This window comes from Paramormyrops kingsleyae, unplaced genomic scaffold (genome assembly GCF_048594095.1).
Source record: "Paramormyrops kingsleyae isolate MSU_618 unplaced genomic scaffold, PKINGS_0.4 ups125, whole genome shotgun sequence".
NCBI classification, from domain to species: domain Eukaryota; kingdom Metazoa; phylum Chordata; class Actinopteri; order Osteoglossiformes; family Mormyridae; genus Paramormyrops; species Paramormyrops kingsleyae.
The window spans coordinates 22,372-31,682 of NW_027326063.1; the positions used below are offsets into that span (position 1 = coordinate 22,372).

General features: G+C 43.7%; 1 long non-coding RNA gene across 3 annotated transcripts in view; it reads right to left on the minus strand.

Moving 5' to 3' along the window:
• Positions 1 to 8,300, minus strand: part of LOC140587014 (uncharacterized) — a 29,957-nt gene extending 21,657 nt beyond the window's left edge. For 2 of the 3 annotated variants that reach the window (XR_011988777.1, XR_011988775.1), the window contains exon 1: positions 8,208 to 8,300. This is a non-coding gene — a long non-coding RNA (uncharacterized lncRNA). The remainder of the gene's footprint in view (positions 1 to 8,207) is intronic. The other variant, XR_011988776.1, reaches the window with a different exon arrangement.
• Between the last annotated feature and the right edge of the window lie 1,011 nt (positions 8,301 to 9,311).

Sequence of the window (9,311 nt, forward strand, 5' to 3'; positions counted from 1 at the left end):
CCAAGGGATGAGGGGCTACTGCTGAGCCAGGAAATGCCAGGCCAAGGGAAGGCTGCTCTAGGATACCATATTTCTGCTGCCTGCTTTGGATTTGCTGGATATAGATTTCAGCCATATCGGAAGTGACTTCACCACATGGTGCACTGAACATCGAATCCACCCCAGAAAAATAGCAGGAGAAGCGGATGTTAATTCATGCTCCTGTATACTAGAAGATATTTATTTTACTGCCATTCATGTTAATCTAGGTCTACAAAGGGTCTCTCAGTCCCACACAGGATATCGCTGCCAACATTCACAAATGCCCACTGCTCAGCTCGTCTCATTCACTTTGAAATCAGCAGAAGCCTGAAACCTGAACCCTGAAAGCAAAGACCATCTTGGCCCTGACAGGGAATGGGAAATCACACACAGCTTTTGGGCTTATTTTTATAAATTCTTGCCTTACCGCAGAGAGAAAACACAGAACTTCAAAAAGTCCCTTCTTTCTCTCATATATAATTATTTTTCTATCCTACATTAAGAAATGCACCATAATTTGGAGATTTTGGAATATTAACTTAATCTAGTGTAATCTGTTGATTATCTGGTATAGTGTGTTTCTCTTGCCATATGTCCAGGGTTTACGGAGTCACTGGGTTCATCGAGAGTACACATGCAAACCATACTTATGCAATGCTTGGACACTGCACAGCACATTAACTAGCAGCCCGAAACCCTCCATGGGTAGAGTCTCGGCACTCCAAGCCAAAACAGTAGTTGTTAAGGAGAAAAGGTGAGATTTTTCCACTCGCTAGGCAAAACTCAGCCTCGTTTTTAACAGTAAATCAGTCAGTCACCAAAACAAGACAAAAATCCACAGGCACATTACCCCCTCATATCTAATTCCAACCCCCCCCCCCCCCCTACAGTGCGTGAAGACACATTATCCCATGAAACCCAACTCCAACTTCCCCCCCCCCATAGGGAGTGAAGGCACATTACCCCCTCATATCTAACTCCAACCCCCCCCCCTACAGTGCGTGAAGACACATTATCCCATGATACCCAACTCCAACTCCCCCCCCCCCCTCATAGGGAATGAAGGCACATTACCCCCTCATATCTAACTCCAACCTCCCCCCCTACAGTGTGTGAAGACACATTATCCCATGATACCCAACTCCAACTCCCCCCCCCCCCTCATAGGGAATGAAGGCACATTACCCCCTCATATCTAACTCCAACCTCCCCCCCTACAGTGTGTGAAGACACATTATCCCATGATACCCAACTCCAACTCCCCCCCCCCCCTCATAGGGAATGAAGGCACATTACCCCCTCATATCTAACTCCAACCTCCCCCCCTACAGTGTGTGAAGACACATTATCCCATGATACCCAACTCCAACTCCCCCCCCCCCCCCCCATAGGGAGTGAAGGCACATTACCCCCTCATGTCTAACTCCAACGCCCCTTATAGGGCACGAAGGCACATTACCCCATGATACCCATCTCCAACCTTCATTTGCTCCAATCTTCTTTTCTGCTTGCATTTGCTGCCAGTATCAGTCTGTGTTTTGACAGAAAGCACTGTTGTTGCTGTGGAAAACATTTACAACTCCACCCCCCTATGATAATTAAACCATTGTGTGGGGGAGTAACATATCTCTACTAGCACTTGTGTTCCCTTTTCCCCTGGATCAGATGCAGAATCTAGTCTCCCAGCTACTGGTTCTGAGATGATTCTTTTGTCAGTGGCGACCTTCCAAGGAGTGTAGTCCCAAAAATTTTGAACTTTCAGCCTTTGTTGTGCTTTATTTAACTTTTATTTTCTTTTTTTTCTGTCTTCTGTTCTGGTATTTCATTTATGAGACTCATATTTCTTTGTCGAATATGCTGCCTTTTTGCAACATTAGCCAAGCATAATGTTGTCGTTCAAGACAGTAAATTCTCTCAGACTTACTCGGGCTTTGCAGAGGGGCTGACACAATCAAAAAGTACTGAAACAAGAAAAGTAAAATGAAGACATCATAAACTGAAGGCAGCACATTTTTGATGACAAGAATAGTCTAATCAAAATCAGAATCAGACCATCTGTCTGCAAATTATGGCAGTGTTTATTTGGTTTGCTGATGACCAGGTAAACACTGTTTATAGAGCTACATCATTAATCTACCATGGCCCAGTTTGTTCCCAATCTTACATATTTTTCTAAGCAATCTCACTATTATGCCTCAGGCTGTCTGGCAAGCACATTTTGAGAACTTAATTTAAGTGCTCAAGCAATAGTAAATTTCATAGTTTTGGCTTGCCTGGTCATTCTGTGAAGTATTTTCAAATTAATTCACCAACAAACAAACCATAATATTGTTAATATAAAAGATTAGGCATTTTGATATATTCTCATAATAGGGGAGACTCCATTTATTCACAGTTTGTCTATTTCAACTCAAAAGGCTACAGGAACACCTCATTCCACATTAGCAACACATTTAAATAAAAGAGTAAATCAAAGAACATAGACAGGAATGTGCTGAACTGTACTAAATGGGGCCTTTTCCTGTGTGAGATGGGCATGTTCATTTCAGACACTCCTAAACTGGTAGTTCAGTGCCTTCCGGCATTTCTGCTCTCACCAGTCAGTGATTTCTGAAGGTTCCAGGCATCCGTGTATTAGATAGTTAGGGATCCCTTCAACTGTTCTACAGGGTAAGGTGTTCGAAAGAGTAATCTTCCTTCATAACTCATCAAACTTATTTTTCTTCATCTTGTAAAAATGAAAATGAAAAAAAAAATCATCAGATGTCCCTGGTCTCCCCTAAATAATGTAAAGGTTGTAGCAGAGAAGCAGGCATGGGGTGCGTTCCTGCAGGAGCTTATTTTTGTCCTGGGGACACAGAGAAAGACCTAAGGCTTCCGAATTCTGAGTGAGCAGGGCCAAACCCAGCAGGAGTTCACACGGACCTTCCACAGGGAGCAGTCGTGGCAAAAAAAAATCAACTTCTAAATAGTCCAAGCTATGTGGTCACTTAAATTTGTCGTTCTTTGAGAGAGCAATTTTATCCGAATGACACAATGGACTGGAGGGAGATCCAGCTGGCTGCCTTTGAGTGCAGGTGGTCACTGCTTTATATTCCTAAACAAACCATCCGGGGGGAACGAAAAGAACTCCCGTTAAACTCATGGGCAATGCGGCCGAAAGCTTGCCTTGCTGTTCAGTCCCATCCACGTCTGCACCGTGCCATGGAACAGCCCGATATCCGGCTGAGGAGAAAGCAGGCAGCTGGGCCCCGTGGCCCACAGCTATGAGATCATGCTGGCAAGCGACTTTGTGCAGAGGGCGCATGTGGAAGCTGCCGGAAAAGCCACATCGGCATTCCAGGAGCTTTTGTTCGGCCATTCGGAGGCCACTGACTGGTGCTGGGAGGTACACAAAAGATAAACTGTGAGTGAACCTGGGCCAAATTCTCTCCCAGCACACTGAGAGCATGACTTGTTTTGCTTGGAAGGGGATGGCGTTGTGGGGGTCATAGTAGACCGCCACATCTGGCTGCTCTCTCCATCTTTCCCCCGGGGAGGTGCATCTGTGTGCACAGTTCGGTATTCACACACGTAGACAGAGACACACACATACTTTACATTATACGCTATATTTGTAGGAATGTCCCATTGCCGCTGAACAGAATTAATGACTTCTATCCCAGCTGGAGTCACAAAAGTAAATAAAAAGTAGTAACAAAAATCAAGAGTTTTGTTGTTTCTTAAAATGGGACATCAGCAGTGCTCAAAGGTAGAAACTGAAAATGCTTTCTCCATTGAGGACATTGGGTCTGTTGCTGTTCCGACATGCCAGAGCTCGGAGGCCTTCTCAGCTTGCATACATAGCTAGGTTCTTCTCTTGCTCATCTTTCCATGGTTAGAAGTGATCATTGCCATTTGTAAAGAACTGAACAAGAAACACACACGACGGGAGGCAAGTGAAAGAAGTGTGCACTGGTTCTCACAGTCCCAGTTTGGCACATGTCCTGACAGGGAGACCCAATGACTGGATAAACAGTCCGATACAGACTGTATCTTTCTTCTTGTGTTTTGTTTCATTCTTGTCAAATTTTCAGGAGGAGGTTTTCTCTAAACGTGTCATTGTAAAGTTGGCATAGGTTACCTATAAATATATAAGTTATCTGCAGATATATTTCTGAGGATGTTCCACTTCACTGGACCCACCATGTTTATTTTTCATTGGACTCGTTGAAGACAGCAAATTTACTCTGCTTAAGACAGCCAGACCTGGCCATACATGTGCATATGCACAGGCAGCCACAGAAGCAAATACACACAAGCAACCACATATGTGCATACGCATATGCAACCATGGATGCACATACGTGCAACCACATGTGAACCTGTAGCTGTTTGAATGGCAGAGTGAAACACATCTTAGTGTGCCCAGTTACAGGGTAGGGTGGGTGGTGTGACAGGATGCCAGCATAAGAAACAAACCTACTTCAGGATAAGAAAGAAACAGTTTGGATGAACTGTTCTGAGAGCCAAATACACACAGTCAGCTCCACATTATGGACTTGGTATGATACCGAGTTGGCTCTGCTGTAAGCCTTAGCTGTAATACAGAGACTCACTCATCTCCACTGTAGGGACCAGCTGTAATACAGAGACTCATTCATCTCCACTGTAGGGACCAGCTGTAATACAGAGACTCACTCATCTCCACTGTAGGGACCAGCTGTAATGCAGAGACTCACTCATCTCCACTGTAAGGACCAGCTGTAATACGGAGACTCACTCATCTCCACTGTAGGGACCAGCTGTAATACAGAGACTCACTCATCTCCACTGTAGGGACCAGCTGTAATACGGAGACTCACTCATCTCCACTGTAGGGACCAGCTGTAATACAGAGACTCACTCATCTCCACTGTAGGGACCAGCTGTAATACAGAGACCCAGTCATCTCCACTGTAGGGACCAGCTGTAATACAGAGACTCACTCATCTCCACTGTAGGGACCAGCTGTAATACAGAGACTCACTCATCTCCACTGTAGGGACCAGCTGTAATACAGAGACCCAATCATCTCCACTGTAGGGACCAGCTGTAATACAGAGACCCAATCATCTCCACTGTAGGGACCAGCTGTAATACAGACACCCAATCAACTCTGCTGCCAATGACGACTCTCCTGCCTGCCCCGCTGCCAGTGATGTCCCCCCTACAATTTATGTGTCTCCTCCCTGCCCCCCTGCCAGTGACATCTTTCCTGCCCGCCCTCCTGCCAGTTGATGTATCTCCTGCCCGCCCTACTGCCAGTGATGTATCTCCTGCCCATCCTCCTGCCAATGACGTCTTTCCTGCCCACCCTCCTGCCAGTGACATCTTTCCTGCCCGACCTCCTGCCATTGATGTCTCTCCTGTCTGCCCAGCTGCCAGACATGTATCTCCTGACCGCCCTCCCACCAGTGATGCCTTTCCTGCCCACCCTCCTGCCAGTGACATCTTTCCTGCCTGACCTCCTGCCATTGATGTCTCTCCTGTCTGCCCAGCTGCCAGTGATGTCCCCCTTGCCAATGACATCTCTCCTGCCTGTACACCCCAACACACATTGTGTTGTCGAAAGCAACCCCATCACCTGCCTGCCCTGAAATCAGCTTCAGTAACTCCACTGGACCTTCCACATTTATACCTGGACTATACACAATTTTACTTCATAAACTGCGACTTTGCTATTTTGGAGTTCCTCTCCTGGCCCCTGGAGGACGGGCTCCCCCTTTCTGGTTCCTCTCAAGGTTTCTTCCTACTAGGAAGTTTTTCCTTCCCACTGTTACCTCTGGCTTGCTCACTGGGGGCTTTGGGCAGGGATAATGTAAAATGCTTTTAGATAATGTAGCAAAAGCTGATGGACGAGCAGTCAATGCCCACCACTAACATCACGCTAAAGTGGAGGAATTGAATATTTTAAAGGATTTTTTTATCTTTTTTGTTGTCGTTAGTTTTAGTATTGGTCAATGAACACAAATTAAACAAATTAGCTGCAACAATAACATTCATTCAATTTAATCTACTTTTATATAGCACCTTTCACAGCCGAGTCACCACAAAGCAGTTTACATGGGTATGTTGCATCCCAGAGAGTACACATTCATTGTAATCCCTCCCACAATTGTAAGTAGCTTTGGAATAAAGTGTCAGATAAATGAGTTAAATGTAAAATTAAGTTTCCTTTAATGATACCCATATAAGGGTTCAAATACAGAAAAATGCTAGCATGTTAATCTATTGGGGTGCTTAAATCAGATATACATTGAAGATTAGCCAGTTGTGGAAAGAAATGTTTTTCCCCCATCTAGTGGTCAAACTTTTATCTATTTTTGGACAGCAAACAACAAAAAGTTTACTTGTGGCGTCCTCAGCCTGTTCACGCTGCCAGCTTTGGGTATATTGATTTTCATGATATATTTGGGTTTCGACTGGATTTATAACAATACAAAGCGATAATCTATATCATTTAATCACACTGAAAAAAGCTAATAACATGGGCTCTTGGTGATGACCATCCACAGTATTTTCTCTGCTTCATGTCAGCGAGAAACAACATAAATAGTAATGCTATGGCACGGGGTTAAGATTTTAGTACCACACTGAAAAAGCAGTCAGGAAAAATGGAAGGATATATTTTCTTATTATTAGAGTAACGTACAGATCAAATGTATTTCTAATCAAGTTTAACTGGTTACACTTCTCTAATATTGTTGTGCTATACATTTAGAACTCATCATTAATGGACCATGAAAGTATCACTAAAAGGAAAAAGTTGCTAATGTAACATATCCACGAAAAGGCTTTGTAAATCATTCAGATACTGTCAGGGATTAGCTCGAGACAAAAGCCATAATGGTACAGTAGCAGAAAGCAAACAAGACATTTGCCAACTACCTTGGCACAGTTGTGGCTACTTCAGCTGAATGTTTAGGATCTTCTGACTAATCGTAGCTAAGCAATACCTTTGGGAAAACAGTCAAACAATAAAAGCAAACATGCCAAATAACATGTAAGTGCAGCAGATCTCCGCATTAGTGCCAAGTGCATGGAAGTGGAGTAAAGCCTGTTGTCAAGCTGATGGCATGTTTATTTTGCATAAATGAGATTAGGGATGTCAATGTTTGCAGGCAGCTATATGATCAATATATATGATATATGATCATGATTTTTATGAATAACTCCACTGGTATCTTGATATACACAAAAAACAACATACTTCACAGTTTTAAAACGGCCTTTTGAACATGACACTGTATTCGCATTAAGTCCCTTTAAGGAGCCCTAAAGGTCTTTCATCAAGTAGAAATTGATGAAAGACCTGCAGGAAATTACATTGTTCACTTTCATGGAGGAAAAAAACTCTAGACTTTGTGCAGCTTAATTAGCTTTGCCGCTAAATAAATGCCTTGAGCTGCCTGTAAAGCTGCCCTGTTCCTCCTAGGTGCTGTTGTACTGTTTGTTTTTAGGACATAACAACAATATCAGGAGGACAGATTCAGCTAAAAGAATATAGTCACAGTCTTGTACCCTTCATGATGACCTGGAGGAGATGGAGTCAGAATACCACCCTGGGCTGAAACACCATCCATGTTGACATACTGGCTCTGAAGGCTTCTGCTGCTAACTGCAGTCGGTGCAGTTAGCAGCAGAAACACAGGGGCTGATATCCATCACATTTAGTCACTCGGCACGAAAGCGCGGCGCTCCAGCCTGAACCTGATACCTGCCTGCATATTCAGTGAAATATAGACTTTTCTCCTACCATGTCGTCGGGCAGTTCAGCTATTTTAAAACCTGCTCGTGTTACTTTTATGGGTTTTATTTTATCAGTGGCATGCTGTGCCCTCAGTGAAATGGCATTTTGGGCTGCCATCTGGCACACAACTGCAAATAAGGGCAGATGTTTGCTGGTCGTCAAAGCCTGGCTTTGTGGAGACCGTGCTCGGAGCTAGCTTCAAATAAAGGAAGAATTACGGGCATGCTGTTGGTTTTCAGCTACTATTCATCACCTCAACAAGCACCCACAGCTTAATCCTGACTGAATATCAGGATGAACTCTACAAAATGTTTGAAAGCCAATGTTAGCCACACATAGACACATGAACCTACTCACAACCCTTGGTTTTCATCTTGATAGTTCCATTTTTAACAATGAGCAGCTCAAGTCTTACCGCATATAGTGAAGTCTGATCCCTGGAAGCCTCCAGCTCCCTGGCAGCTCTGCTGTTTCTACAAGGAGCCTGAAACTTGGGCTGAAAATGCCGTATCTCATTTCAGTGACCAATGACATCATCTCCTTCCTGAGGTCTAGGATAATTGTGCAATGTGCTGAATGACAGTTATACATTCCATTTCAGGGACCAAGTGGAGTTCAGCTGTCTGGACAATGGTAGACTTTTATAAGTTTTACTGATATCAGCACCAACAACAATTCTTCTCATGTATATCTTAACGGTGCCCATACGGAGTGCTTAAATATGTTACAAAAAAAGATTAACTAGCAGAAAAAGCAGGGAGTACCACAGAGGTGAACCAAATTGGTTGCTATTTTGTGTTCCAAGAGGCAGTCTTCTGATAAATATTTCACTTAAACTGCTATATAAAAGGTTAAAATAAAAAAATGTATGCTAGCCTTGTAAGTATATAAGCATCAACTAGCCAAAATAATTAAAGTTAACAATAATAATATGTATTGGTTTAATAACCCCTTCTCTGAATAAGACATTTAAAGTTTTCACACAACAACAAAGGGTTGAGTAAAAGGACCAATTCATTGCAGCCCTCTCTCTGGCATTTGGGACATGGCATTCCAGTTGTATATAAAGTCCAGTACAGGGGATTTCCAGTGGAGGGAGTTTTCATGACCCAAACGACTCCTGCCGAGAGCCCCAGCTCAAAGCAGACAGCAGGTTGTAGGAAAGCCCTCCCCATGATTGGATGTGTGTCTCAGCAAATGGTGGATCACCTATAGCAGGGGTGGGCAATCTTATCCACAAAGGGCTGGTGTGTATGCAGGTTTTCGCTGCAACTCCCTAATTAGGTCACTAATTAGCGGACTGATTGGCTGAAGAGTCCTCACACCTGGGTTTGAAGAACTGACCTAAAAGTTATCCCAAAAACCTACATACACACCGCTCCTTCGCGGATAAGATTGCCCACCCCTGATCTATAGTCTATTTGCTATGCTGCCACAAGCAAGATAAAAGACAGATAGAACTGTGGATAAAAAAATACACATAAAACTCAGGTGAAACAGTTGTGCCTTACTGTTTTCA